At 39.6% G+C, this 14,822-nt stretch overlaps 1 long non-coding RNA gene across 1 annotated transcript in view; it reads left to right on the forward strand.

The window, feature by feature from the left end:
• The window catches only part of LOC125106084 (uncharacterized), a 95,899-nt gene extending 88,588 nt beyond the window's left edge, over nt 1-7,311 (forward strand). The window contains exon 4 of the long non-coding RNA XR_007129217.1: nt 7,136-7,311. This is a non-coding gene — a long non-coding RNA (uncharacterized LOC125106084). The remainder of the gene's footprint in view (nt 1-7,135) is intronic.
• Nucleotides 7,312-14,822: the final 7,511 nt, after the last annotated feature.

Genomic DNA, 14,822 nt, shown 5'->3' on the forward strand with positions numbered 1-14,822 from the left:
ATAAATAAATAAAATCTTTATAAATAAATAAATAAAACTGCTAAAAAATATACCTGCCGCACAGTCAGCACTTGACAAGGATACACTGTTATTATTAAAGGTAGGAAAACCAATACAACCTAGGTCTTGTCATTTCCCGTCCTTTGCCATTTCTTCAAATCACTCTCTTACTCTGTTTCTAATCTAGTAGATACATGAGCACTGTCTGCTACCTGTTACCCACAGCTATTTGGCTCTCTTCCAGTTACGTATTAATTTAATTAACCAAAACAATGATACTTAACAAATAACCTGGAAATTGCAGGGGCTTGCGGCAGTATGTTTCTCCCTCTCGCATCTGTGGGCTCACCTGACAGACTGGGCTTAGCTGGGCCTGATTCCTAACTGCGGGCTAGGTCCAGGCCTGCTCCGTGTCTCTCATTTTTCTTAGATGGGCAGCGTCCATGACATGTGCTTCTTATGGTTAAAGGCAGGAGCTCAGGAGAGCAATTAACTCCCATCTGTTGACATCTGACCGGCTAAAACAGTCCAGGTGGCTAAGTCAAAGTCCAGCAGGGTGAGGAGAGAATGCATGTCACCCAGAGAGCCTGGAGGAACAGAGAGACTGGAAATTTACTGAACAATAATCTTCTCTACAACCCCATGAACAAAGATTCTGTAATAAAAAAGATACTTGTGGGGGCGCCTGGGTGGCTCAGTGGGTTAAAACCTCTGCTTTCAGCTCAGGTCATGATCTCAGGGTCCTGGGATCGAGTCCCGCATCGGGCTCTCTGCTCAGCGGAGAGCCTGCTTCCCTCTCTCTCTGCCTGCCTCTCTGTCTACTTGTGATCTCTCTCTCTGTCAAATAAATAAATAAAATCTTTTTTAAAAAAAGATACTTGTGACCAGCATAACACACACACACAAAGCTTTAATTGAAAGCATTGGCTAAATATTGCTAATGCCAATAATTTTTTTTTAATTTTTTTTAAAGATTATTTATTTATTTGACAGAGAGAGATCACAAGCAGGCAGAGAGGCAGGCAGAGAGAGAGGAGGAAGCAGGCTCTCCGCCGAGCAGAGAGCCCGATGCGGGGCTCGATCCCAGGACCCTGAGATCATGACCTGAGCCGAAGGCAGTGGCTTAACCCGCTGAGCAACCCAGGCGCCCCAGCTAATGCCAATAATTTTTTTAATTTAAATTCAATTAGGCAACATATAGTAGTACATCATTAGTTTTTGATATAGTGTTCATTGATTCATTAGTTGCATATAATACCCAGTGCTCAATACATCACATGCCCTCCTTAATATCCATCACCCAGTTACCCCATCCTCCCACCCACATCCCCTTCCATAACCCTCAGTTTGTTTCCCAGAGTCAAGAGTCTCTCATGGTTTGTCTCTCTCTCTGATTTTTTCCCATTCAGTTTTCACTCCCTCCTCTCTCTGTGCTATTTCTTATATTCCATATATGAGTGAAACCATATGATAATTGTCTTTCTCTGCTTGACTTACTTCACTCAGCATAATCCCCTCCAGTTCCATCCATGTCGATGCAAATGGTGGGCATTCATTCATTTACATATTCCATTGTATATATGAACCACAGTTTCTTTATCCATTCATCTGTTGAAGGACATCTCAGCTCCTTCCTCAGTTTGGTTATTATAACACTAGTAATATTGATAATCTGGTATGTATTTCTAGCTTCTCTATAATTCAATCGTCATTTGTAAAACATAATCATAACACCCCCTTTTATTTAACTCAGAGAAAAAAAATCACCGTTCTCGGCCCTTATCATGCTTTTTTTTTTTTTTTTTTTTTGGAATGCTGAAGCCCCGCTTTTATGATAAATTGGCATTTTCTGAATGAGCATGCTTCTGATTCTTCATTGAGAGTCCCAACATGGACAATGATTCCCCTAGACTGCCATAAGAAGCCAGGATAACAGAGGAGTGGTGTCCTTGAGTGGACAGTATGGCCAGAATCAAGCTTTCATAAGCCTTTCATAAGCACTACGTCTTCATCATATGCCTTCTTATCCTGATAATGCTGAGTGTATGGTGAGCCCTCTGTGGTTTCTAGTTGAATTTCCTGAATTCCATATCTTTTCAAGAAGATTGATGGAATAAAGGATGATAAGCAAACATTGCTGAGACCTGAGACACAGTCCAGCCAGCAGCCTCTGCTAAAAATGTAATGCAAGCCTCATTGCCTATCTTAGCTACTAAATAGCCCAACACTTTACTCCTTAATTCCAAAATTTCTATTTGAACACTACCTACAAAGAAGCAATGAATTTCTTCACAATGGAACAGAAGAATGAGGGTTCAGCAAACTGCAGCTTCCAGGCCAAAAAGAAAAAAATCCCTCTCTCCTTTTTTAAAGATTTTATTTTTAAGTACTCTACACACAATGTGGGGGGGGGGGGCAAGCTCACAACCCCAAGATCAAGGCTTGCACACTCCACTGACTGAGCCAGCCAGGCACCACCCCCCACAAAATTATATTTCTAACTCATTAAATTATAGAGACAGATGCCAAAGGTTTTTGGTTTCTTAGTTCAGTGAAATTAGTTTACACAAAGATAAAATCTCCTTCTCTCTGCTTGTCACAAGACAAGGCAGAATTTCTTTATTCTGATAAAAACTTCATTGCTATCAGCATCACCCAGCTCCTTGAACGCATCCTGAAGTCATTTCCATCTCATGAATTCTTTTTCAAAGCTCCTCTGAATTGATCTTACAAAAGTGGTACAACTCTTCTAGGAAAAAAAAAAAATAGGAGAAAGTCTTAGTGATTATATTACTTGGCTAGGGCTTTTGAAACAAAGGACCCCAAACTGAAAAGGTGAAGCAACAGAAGTCTATTATGTCATAGCTCTAAGAGCTGAAAGTCTGAGATCAAGGTGTCAGCAAGGTTAGTGCTTTCTGGGGACTGTGAGAAAGAATCTATCCAATGCGTCTTTCTTAGTGCTTTGCCAGCAGTCTTGGCGGTCCTTGGTCGGTGGGTGCATCCTAACCCAGTCTTTGGCTTACGGTCATGGGCATGCTCCCTGTGTGTTTGTGTCTTTCCTCAAATTTCCTCTTTTTATAAGGACACAAGTCATATTGGATTAGGACCCATCCTAATAACCTCATTTTAACTTCATTACCTCTGTAAAAACCTTGTCTCCAAATACAGTTACATTCTTAAGTACTGGAAGTTAGGACTCCAACATACTCATTTGAGAGGACACGATTTACCATGTAACAGTGACCTTCCTTGGGTTAGGCAAAGATTTCTCACAAACTATTAAAAAAAATTGGTAAATTGTGTATCATCAAATAAAATAATTCTGCTAAGAAAATGCTCTTAAAATGAAAAGCAAGTGAGCCACAGACTGGCTGAAAATATTTGTAAAAACACGTATCTGATAAAGCACTTGTATAAAGAATATATAAAGAAATCTTAGTAATGACTCAGTAGGAAAAATACAACTCATCATAAAAAAACAACAACCCAATGAAAAATGGCCTAAAGATTTGGACGGAAACATTTCCAAAGAAGACATAAAAATGGCCAATAAGCATGTAAAAAGAGACTCAATCATTAGCGATCAGAGAAATGCAAATTAAATCCACAGATACTTTCACATGCAATGACTAAAATCAAAATGATTAACAATATCAAGTGCCAACAAGGATGTGAAGCAGCTGAAACCCTCATATAGTCACTTGATCTCCAAGGGTGTCCAGAACACAGAGCTCCAGTCATCAAGTAAATATGAACAAAGAGGGCCAAAGATGGAGTCAGTATTGTCAGCACTCCTATATTTACTGATCTTCCCATTTCTGAATCTAGCCAGTGACAGTTTTATGCACTTGAGTCCTTTCCCCCCCCCCCCAAATCTCTCTTCCTCTAGTTTCCATACCAAAGCACCTCTATCTCCTAAATCCTGCTATTCCTTTCCTTTCCCCTTCTGAGTCATTCTCCTCTACTTCATTTTTAAAAGCCTGTTCATTCATCTGGCATTCATTGTATAGAAAATTCTGCATGTTTAATCCAAGGCCCTCTTCTACTCTCTTGGCTTTTGTTACCACCCCCGATGTCTCCTCTGACATTCAGACATATAGAACAAATTGCCTCATGGGGATAAATCCCCCATGTACAAATGGAAATCATAACTTGTCCCTTCTTCACCCAGCCTTGCTCACTCCAGTGTTTCTTGATTGGTACTACCAGTCAAAAAATACTTTTAGGGGCACCTGGGTGGCTCAGTGGGTTAAAGCCTCTGTCTTCGGCTCAGGTCATGATCCCAGGTTCCTGGGATTGAGCCCCGCATCAGGCTCTCTGCTCTGCGGGGAGCCTGCTTCCTCCTCTCTCTCTGCCTGCCTCTCTGCCTACTTGTCATCTTTGTCTGTCAAATAAATAAATAAAATCTTAAAAAAAAAACTTTTAGTCTGTCTACTTCTTTCTGTATCACCTGAGTGCAGACCAACACCATTCCTTTGCTAGATAGAGTACTCTAGTATCTTCAAGTCTGAGCACTTAAATCTACTTTTGTGCCCAACCTCACTGACTTCATCTATTCTTCACACAATAGGCAGAAATATCTTTCAATATACAAACTTTGATTGTGTTACTGAGAGACCGAGATCTCTCAGTGGTGTTTAAGATACAAATAAAATCATTAACATGACCCAAAAGATCCTGAGTGATTTGGCCCTGCCTCAACTGTCTCCTCCTGTGCTTCTTCCTTCCTACACTCCAGCTGCCTGTCCTCACGGCCTCCAATTCATTGTTTTTCTTTCTCTAGGAGGTTAACAGAAGCTATTATTTCTTCTTTCCCCTTGTCCTTTACCTGATAAATTTCTCTTCATCTTTACTTTGGAACACAAATATTTTCTTAGAGAAGCTATTCTGCTGTTAAGACCCCTATGTCAACTGTGAATCATGTATCTAGCTTATAATCTAGTAATTGTGCAATATAAGCTTCTGGAGCCGAATCTGTGTTCTACTGACTACGGAAACCCTAACACCTAGCAAAGTGCTTTGCTCATAGTGGGTTTTATCATTGGTAGCTCCCATGTTCCAAGACATGCCCCCCCAAGGAGAACTCTCTGATAACAGTTATATTGGAGAATTCAGTGGGATATAAAATACCCCAATTGAAACTGAATTATTTACTTGCTCTGTTGCAATCAAAAATTTTTTAAAAAACCAATAGTTTGGTCTCCCCTTTATTTTAGTTATATTTAAATATTTGCTCAATATTTATTTGGTGGGGTTAGAGAGAAACCGATTTTTTTATTAATTTTTTATTTCTTATTTTCAAAAGTAAACTTTATATGCATTTATTACACACAGTTTTCCCAACCAGATAACCCAACATTGGTCATTCCCAATAACCAAAACTACAATCCAAGTTCCTAGTTTTTCTCTTCCTGTAGCTGCTGCCAAGGAATATTTATTTCTTCATGGGAGTGTTGTCTGCTTTGGTAGGAAAGAACAAGCTTACATTTCAAGTTCAATGAGGAGTTGGACTGGGAAACCTCCATTAGTTGGCACATATTTCCAATAGATTCCATTGAGGTTTATATAGCCTTACTGTCGGTGCTCCAGGCCACTCCCCAGCTGACCACTCCCCCTCTTTTAAGATTTTTATTTATTTGAGAGAGAGTGAATGAGAGAGTGAGTGAATGAGTGAGAGAGAGAGCACAAGTGGAGGGAGTGGCAGGCAGAGGGAGAAGGAGACTCCCTGCAGAGTAGGGAGCCCCATGAAGGGCTTGATTCCATGGCCCTAGGATAATGACCTGAAGGCAGATGCTTAACCAATTGAGCCACCCAGGTGCCCCTGATCAACCCAGGTGCCACAGCTGATCAGCTGTGATTGGGCACTATTGCCAGAGTCCCCGAAGACAGAAACAAGTTAAATAAACAGGTTGTTTACTCTCTCAATGTGCCTACGTCTGAGAAGTTTCGCCCTCTTTTAAATGTTTTTTTTTTAAGATTTTATTTATTTATTTGACAGACAGAGATCACAAGTAGGCAGAGAGGCAGGCAGAGAGAGAGAGGTGGAGGCAGGCTCCCCGCGGAACAGAGAGCCCGATGCGGGGCTCAATCCCAGGACCCTGGGATCATGACCTGAGCTGAAGGCAGAGGCTTAACCCACTGAGCCACCCAGGCGCCCCTTCACCCTCTTTTAGAGGTACAACCTAACCCAGCTGCAACTGCCAGGTGATGCTAGTTCCTTTCCTGCTCCTTCGTAGCCTACCTCCTCACGCAAATCCTCCCCAGTGCTATCCATCGGTTGGCTGCTGTGTTATAGGCAGTGGTAAGCAAACTAATGACCCTCCCAACAAGATATCTAAATCCTAGTCCCCAGGATTTGTGACTAGGTAATGGTACATGGCAAAGAGGAATTAAAGTTTCAGATACAATTAGTTTGATAATCAGTTGACCTCAAAATAGGGAGTGTACCCAGGTTATCCAGGTGTGCCCAATGTAATCACAAGGTTTCTTAAAAGTGGAAGAGAGGGACGCCTGGGTGGCTCAGTTGGTTGGACGACTGTCTTTGGCTCAGGTCATGATCCCGGGGTTCCAGGATCGAGTCCCACATCGGGCTCCCAGCTCCATGGGGAGTCTGCTTCTCCCTCTGACCTTCTCCTCGCTCATGCTCTCTCTCACTGTCTCTCTCTCAAATAAATAAATAAAATCTTTTTTTTTAAGATTTTATTTATTTATTTGACAGAGAGAGAGAGATCACAAGTAGGCAGAGAAGCAGGCAGAGAGAGGGGGAAGCAGGCTCACTGCTGAGCAGAGAGCCCGACGCGGGGCTCGATCCCAGGACCCTGAGATCATGACCTGAGCCGAAGGCAGAGGCTTAACCCACTGAGCCACCCAGGCGCCCCTAAATAAATAAAATCTTAAAAAAAAAAAAAGGTGGAAGAGAGGGGCGCCTGGGTGGCTCAGTGGGTTAAAGCCTCTGCCTTCGGCTCGGGTCATGATCCCAGGGTCCTGGGATCGAGCCCCACATCGGGCTCTCTGCTCAGCAAGTAGCCTGCTTCCTCCTCTCTCTCTGCCTGCGTCTCTGCCTGCTTGTGATCTCTTGCCTGTCAAATAAATACATTTTTTAAAAATCTTAAAATTTTTTTTCAAAAAAAAAAAGTGGAAGAGAGCAGCCGAAGAGAGGAAGAGGTCATGAGACAACGGATACGGAGAGCCTCTAGGAGCTGGAAAAAGCAAGGAAATGGATTCTTAGAGGTTTCAGAAAGGAATACTGCTCTGCCACAACCTTGGTGTTAACCCAAGTGAGACTTACCTGAAACTTCAGACCTCTGGAAGTGTAAGCTAATAAATCTGTGTGTTTTAAGCTGTTAAATTGGTGGTAACTTGTTACAGCAGTAACGGAAATGAATTCACAGGCTCTGGTAGAGAGTAGGTACGGGAGAAGTCTCTTTTGATTAATATTTTGGGCTGGACATTTTAATTTCTAAATTAAGATCACATTTTACAGTATAAAATGATTGTGGGGCCTATTATTACCTACCAGTGATGAGAAAATCATTGTGCCTCCTGGGTGTTTTCTTTTTTTTTTTTTAAGATTTTATTTATTTATTTGATAGAGATCACAATTAGGCAGAGAGGCAGACAGAGAGAGAGAGAGAGAGGAGGAAGCAGGCTCCCTGCTGAACAGAGAGCCCAATATGGGGCTCGATCCCAGGACTCTGGGATCATGACCTGAGCTGAAGGCAGAGGCTTTAACCCACTGAGCCACCCAGGCGCCCCCTCCTGGGTGTTTTCATCTAAAAACTTCTTCTAGTGGAAAAAACTTAGAGCAAGTGGAAGATAAAAATGTGTGTTTAGATTATATCCCATAGGTTGTGATTGTTGGCTGTACCTCTTCTAATAGTATAATATCTAAACTAATGTATTATATTTTTACCAGTCAATAGCATTTTAAAATTACTTTTTATTCCGGTATAATTAATGTACAGTGTTATTCTAGTTACGGGTGTACAATATAGTAATTCAACAACTTTGTACATTACTCAGTGGTCATCAAGGTAAGTGTACTCTTAATATCCTCCTCCTATTTTGCCCATCCCTCTACCCACCTCCCATTTGGTAACCCATCAGCTTGTTCTCTATAATTAAAGTCTGTTTTTGGTTTCTCTCTCTCTCTCTTTTAACTTCATTCATTTGTTTCTTACACTCGTGAGTGAAATCCTATGGTATTTGTCTCTCTCTGACTTATTTTACTTAGCCTTAGACCCTCTAGATCCATCCATATTGTTACAAATGGCAAGACTTCACTTTTTTGTGGCTGAGTAATATTTGTGTGTGTGTATAAAACACCTCTTGCTTATCCATTCATCTATTGATGGACATTTGGGTTGCTACCATATTTTGGCTATTGTAATAATGTTGCAATAAACAAAGGGGTACCTAGATCTTTTTGAGTTAGTATTTTTGTATTTTAGGGGTAAATACCCAGTTGTGCCATTACTGGATTGTAGAGTAGTTTTATTTTTAATTTTTGGGGAAGCCTCCATACTATTTTTCACAGTGGCTGCACCAGTTTGCATTCCCACTGACCGTGCAAGAGGGTTCCTTTTTCTCCATATCCTGGCCAGCACTTGTTTTGTGTGTTTTTAATTTTAGCCATTCTGACAGGTGTAAAGTGCTATCTCTTGGCAGTTTTGATTTGCATTTCACTAATGATGGTGATGCTAAGCATCTTTTCATGTGTCTGTTGGCCATCTGGATTTCTTCTTCGGACAAATGTCTGCTCGTGTCTTCTGCCCATTTTTTAATTGGATAACCTGGTTTATTGGATGTTGAATTGTTTAAGTTCTTTATATGTTTTTGGATACTGACCCCTTGTCAGATCTATCATTTGCAAATATCTTTTTCCCACTCAGTAGTTTCTTATAGTTTAGTCAGTTGTTTCCTTTGCTATGCAGAATCTTTTTATTTTCATGTAGTTCCAGTAGTTTGTTTCTGCTTTTGTTTCTCTTGCCTCATGAGGCCTATCTAGAAAAAAGTTGCTACGGCCCATGTCAGAGACACTACTGCCTATACTCTCTTCAAGGATTTTTATGGCTTCAGGTGTCACACTTAAGTCTTGATCCATTTTGAGTATATTTTTTGGTATGGTAGAGAAAGTGGCCCAGTTTCATGCTTTGGCACATAACTGACCAGTTTTCCCAACACCATTTTTTGAAGAGATGGTCTTTTCCCATTGGATATTCTTTCTTGCTTGTTGAACAGTGACCATATAATTGTGGGTTATTTTACTTCTGGGTTTCTATTCTGTTCTATTGATCTATGTGTCAGTTTTTATGCCAGTCCCATACTGGTTTGGTTATAACAGCTTTGTAGCATATTTAAAATCTGAGATTGTGATGCCTCCCATTTTAGTCTTCATTTTCCAGGTTGCTTTGGCTATTTGGGGTCTTTTGTGGTTCCATACAAATTTTAGGATTGTTTGTTCTAGTTCTGTGAAAACTGCTTGTAGTATTTTTTCTTTTTTTTTTTTTTTTTTTTTTTTAAGATTTTATTTATTTATTTGACAGAGAGAGATCCCAAGTAGGCAGAGAGGCAGGCAGAGAGAGAGAGAGGAGGAAGCAGGCTCCCTGCAGAGCAGAGAGCCCGATGCGGGGCTCGATCCCAGGACCCTGGGATCATGACCTGAGCCAAAGGCAGCGGCTTTAACCCACTGAGCCACCCAGGCGCCCCTGCTTGTAGTATTTTTTAAAGATTGCACTGAATTTGTAATTTCTTTGGGTAGTAGGGACATTTTAACAATATTTTTTCTTCTAATCCATGAGCATGGAATGTCTTTCCATCTCTTTTTGTCATCTTCAATTTCTTTCATCAGTGTTTTTTAGTTTTCAGTGTACAGGTCTTTCACCTCTTTGGTTAGGTTTATTCCTACGTATCTTATTATTTTTGCTGCAGTTGTAAATGGGATTGTTTTCCTAATACCTTTCTGTTGTTTCATATTTAGTGTATAGAAATGCAACAGATTTCTGTACATTGATTTTGTATCCTGCAACTTTACTGAATTTGTTTATCAGTTCTAGCAGTTTTTTGGTGGAGTCTTTTGGGTTTTCCATATACATATCAAGTCATTTGCAAATACTGAAAATTTTACTTCTTCCTTACCAATTTGAATGCCTTTTATTTCTTTTGTTAAATTTGTTTTAATTTCTTTTCAATGTTCCAGAATTCATTGTTTATGCACCACACCCAGTACTCCATGCAATACACGCCCTCCAAAATACCCACCACCAGGCTCACGCAATGTCCTTCCCCCTCCAAAACCCTCAGTTAGTCCCTCAGAGTCCACAGTCTCTCATGGTTCATCTCCCCCTCCAATTTCCCCCAACTCCCTTCTCCTCTCCCATCTCCCCATGTCCTCCATGTTATTCCTTATGCTCCACAAATAAGCAAAACCATATGATAATTGACTTCTCTCTGCTTGACTTATTTCACTCAACATAATGTCTTCCAGTCCCATCCGTGTTGATATAAAAGTTGGGTATTCATCCTTTCTGATGGAGGTATAGTACTCCATAGTATATATGGACCACATCTTCTTTATCCATTTGTCTGTTGAAGGGCATCTTGATTCCTTCCACAGTTTGGTGACTGTGGCCATTGCTGCTGTGAACATTGGGCTACAGATGGCCCTTCTTTTCACTATATCTGTATCTTTGGGGTAAATACCCCAGTAGTGCAATTGCAGGATCATAGGGAAGCTCTATTTTTAAATTCTTAGGGAATCTCCACACTGTTCTCCAAAGTGGCTGCACCAACTTGCATTCCCACCAGCAGTATAAGAGGTTCCCCTTTCTCCACATCCTCTCCAACACATGTTGCTCACTGTCTTGTTAATTTTGGTCATTCTAACTGGTGTAAGGTGGTATCTCAATGTGGTTTTGATTTGAATCTCCCTGATGGATAGTGATGAACATATTTTCACATGTCTGTTATAGCCATTTGTAGTCTTCATTGGAGAAGTGTCTGTTCATGTCTTCTGCCCATTTTTTGACATGATTATCTGTTTTGTGTGTGTTGAGTTTGAGGAGTTCTTTATAGATCCTGGATATCAGCCCTTTGTCTAGTGTCATTTGCAAATATCTTCTTCCATTCTGTGGTTTGCCTCTTTGTTTTGTTGACTGTTTCCTTTGCTTTTGATCTTGATGAAGTCCCAAAAGTTCATTTTTCGCTTTTGTTTCCTTTGCCTTTGGAGACTTATCTTGAAAGAAGTTGCTGTGGCTGATGTTGAAGAGGTTACTGCCTATTTCTTTTTGTGGTCTGATCATTATGGCTAAGACTTCTAATACAATGTTTGAATAAAACCAATGAGCGTGGACATCCTTCTCTTCTTCCTGTCAGCTTTATTTTTTAGTATGTAAAACTTGTATGCAAGTGAAAAGGACAAATTTGTAGACTATATTTATATGGACATAAAACACCATTTGCAACCATCACTGAATTCATTTTTCACATATTCTTGCATTTTCTCAAGTTACACTCACTCCATAGGTCAGCTCTTCTAACTCATGCAGCTGAGACAGTTCTTCAATAGATCAGTCTAATGGGCATGACAGACTTGCATTGCTATGAAGCTATTTCTCAGTCTCTTTCCAAATTATTCATAAGCCTGAATATGTCTCTCTGCCCTTGGGCTCTTTTTTTCCCATCTCATGTTTAAATTCAACTTGAAAATCTGATTTTCATAGATGCCTGAGTTTAGAATTGACTGTGAGATTTTAAACACCAGAACAGGACTGCTTGTGTAATATAATAGCACATGTGTTTGCCTCCCTAGGTCTTTTGTTGAGCTGTCACTTGGCAATGGTTATTTGATGACACTGTTAATTTTATTCTGCAATGTAGAGAACCACTAATTTAGAGTAGTGGATTATGCTCTCAATCAGGTTTGACAAAAACTCTAGGAGATTTTGTAATGGAGTGAAATCAGCATAGTCAAGTTGTACTAACTGATTAGTGATATTCTTTAATTATTAAAGAGCTAAATTTTTAAAATGCTGCAAAGTGCATTTCTTCATGATGAATCTTTTTTCCAGAGATTGCTTTTATAAGATTATAAATGTCCTCGAGGTAATATTTAACTTAAAATACTTAACAGCAAAGTATGAGAATGGATGCGCTCCCCCGCGCTCCCATTTGATTATATATATGTATATATAGTTCCCTTAAACAACATGGGTTTGAACTATATGGATCCAATTATACATGGATTTTTTTTCAATAAATGCAGCACTACCAATGTATTTTCTATTATGATTTTCTTTACTCTAGCTTACCAGTATATAATACATACAACATACAATATGTGTTATTCAACTGTTTATGTTATCAGTAAGGCTTCTAGTCAACATTATGCTATTAGTAGTTAAGTTTTAGGGAGTTGAAGTTATATACACATTACAAAATGTGTGGAGGCCAACACCCCAATCCGTGCATTGTTCAAAAGTCAATGTGTGTATATAAGCAAAGACCTTTTACATACAGAGAAAGAGACAGAAAAGGAGACAAGAAACCGGGAGGGAACAGGAGAGCTTGAATAGGGGAGGGAGACCTGCCTGCCGTGGGGGTCTTCTACTAACCGTCGTTAAGTAGGGGCTGAAATATTCATTGGGGCAAGGATTTCTTCAAGATTTCCTGCCTTTTCTTCCTCCTTTGGTCAGGGGCTTCCTGTCATGACACTGGCCATCTTGAGCCCATCTGGTTTGGTCCCACATCTTGTGGAGTACTGCCAGAAGAGGTTTCTGACTTTCTGAAGAGCTGGCAATGCCATAACTTTTTGCTTGAGCTCCAGGTATCCTGTTAGAACCTACCTAACTGCCTACTCTAAGACTGGTCCTGAGTGTTTACCCAAAACTCTGAGTTTGTCCCTCTCCTCAGGAGATGCTCAGACCTTCCACCTCCAGCCCATACCAGAAATGGCATAAAATCTTCTGAAAGGGGCAACTGTAGGTTCTCCACTCCTTTATAAAAGGTTCTCTGTCCACTAGTCTCTGGAATTTTACTCCCTTTGGTACTGATTGGTTTTGCAGTTCTCTGATACATTAGGAAATAAGATTCTAAGTTTATTTGAATTTCTGTAGTTACTCTCAGTGGTAGCGTTTTCCTGCCATGAATTCTATCGTATCTAGAAACAGAAATGTTATTTTTTTTAATATTTTATTTATTTATTTGACAGAGAGAGATCACAAGTAGACAGAGAAGCAGGCAGAGAGAGAGGGAGGCAGGCTCCCCGCTGAGCAGAGAGTCTGATGTGGGACTCGATCCCAGGACCGTGAGATCATGATCTGAGCCGAAGGCAGCGGCTTAACCCACTGAGCCACCCAGGCACCCCCAGAAATGTTATTTTTTGTTCATTTGATCTGACTTGGACAGAGAGAAATGAAGTCTCCCACTGTTTCTCCATCTCTCCCTATGCCTCCTATAGTTACTGTTTTAAGCAACATTTCTGCTACATTATTTGATACAGAGATACTCATAACTGCTGGTTTGTGTGCATAGATATGATAACGTGCCTTTCTTATTGTTTTTTGGCTTGACTTCTACCTTCTGTAGTATCATTGCAACCACCATTTTTCTTTCTGTTTTGCTCTTTTTTGCTGTCTTTGTTCATCTTTTTATTTTGAGCTTTTCTGAAAAGGTTTGTCCTCAGGGTTACTCTTTATATGTAGCCTAGGAATTGAGCTTGTAGCCCAGATTTATGACTCCGAATTTTTTCTTCTCTTGGGTAAGTTTACTTACATTTCTTGCTAGTTAATTTTAGTTTTATAATATCATTTACATAACATTTTAAAAGTTTCGTCTTTGTGATATTTATTTAGTGGCTATATAATTATATCTTTTATTATTTTTTTAGAATCAGATCTATAGTTTTCCTAATATAAGCAGCATTGAAATTAGCTTATATTTTCTTCTTCCCCTCATTCCTTCCCCTCTTTCATACAATTTTAGTCAATACTGTCTTTCTTAGTGTTGACTTTTGTATTATTAAGCATGTTAATGTTATGCTTCTAAAATGATTTTTCAACTTTAAATGTCTCTTGGTTTCTAGGCATTATAGATGAAGAAACCAGTGAGCATATCCTTTTTATTTTCTTTCCCTCTTTTTTTTCATTTTTAAGGTTTTGTTTTGTTTTTAAGTTCTCAGATCACATCACTTATATTCTATTCTGCCATCCTTATTTTTACCTTTTTTTTTTTTTTTCATGTTATATCTCCAGGTAGAAATATTTGCAATCAATGAGAAGTCTTCTTACTGAGGCTTCCCCAGTCTGTTTACAATTTTTTCCTCTGTTGGTTTCTATAAGAAGAGTACTCATGAACATCATTCCCTGAATTCTGGAATGTTCCAAGCAATTTTTTTTTTCTAAATCAAGAATAATGCTATTTCTTTATTATTCAAATTTAAGTTAATTAACATAGTATAGTATCATTTTCAAGAGTAGAATTTAGTGATTTATCACTTACATATAACACCCAATGCTCATCCCAACATGTGCCCTTCTTAATGCCCATCACCCACTTAGCCTGTTCCCCCACCCACCTCTCTCCCCTCGAGCAACCCTCATTTTGTTCTCCATAGTTAAGAGTCTCTTGTGGTTTGCCTCCCTCTGTTTTTATCCTATTTTTCCTTCCCTTTCCCTATGTTCATCTGTTTTGTTTCTTAAATAACATATGTGAGTACAATCATACTGTATTTGTCTTTCTCTAACTTATTTTATTTCACTTAGCATAATACACGCTAGTTCCATCCATGTTGTTGCAAATGACAAGATTTCATTCCTTTTGATGGC

The sequence above is a fragment of the Lutra lutra genome, chromosome 8 (genome assembly GCF_902655055.1).
Source record: "Lutra lutra chromosome 8, mLutLut1.2, whole genome shotgun sequence".
NCBI lineage: Eukaryota > Metazoa > Chordata > Mammalia > Carnivora > Mustelidae > Lutra > Lutra lutra.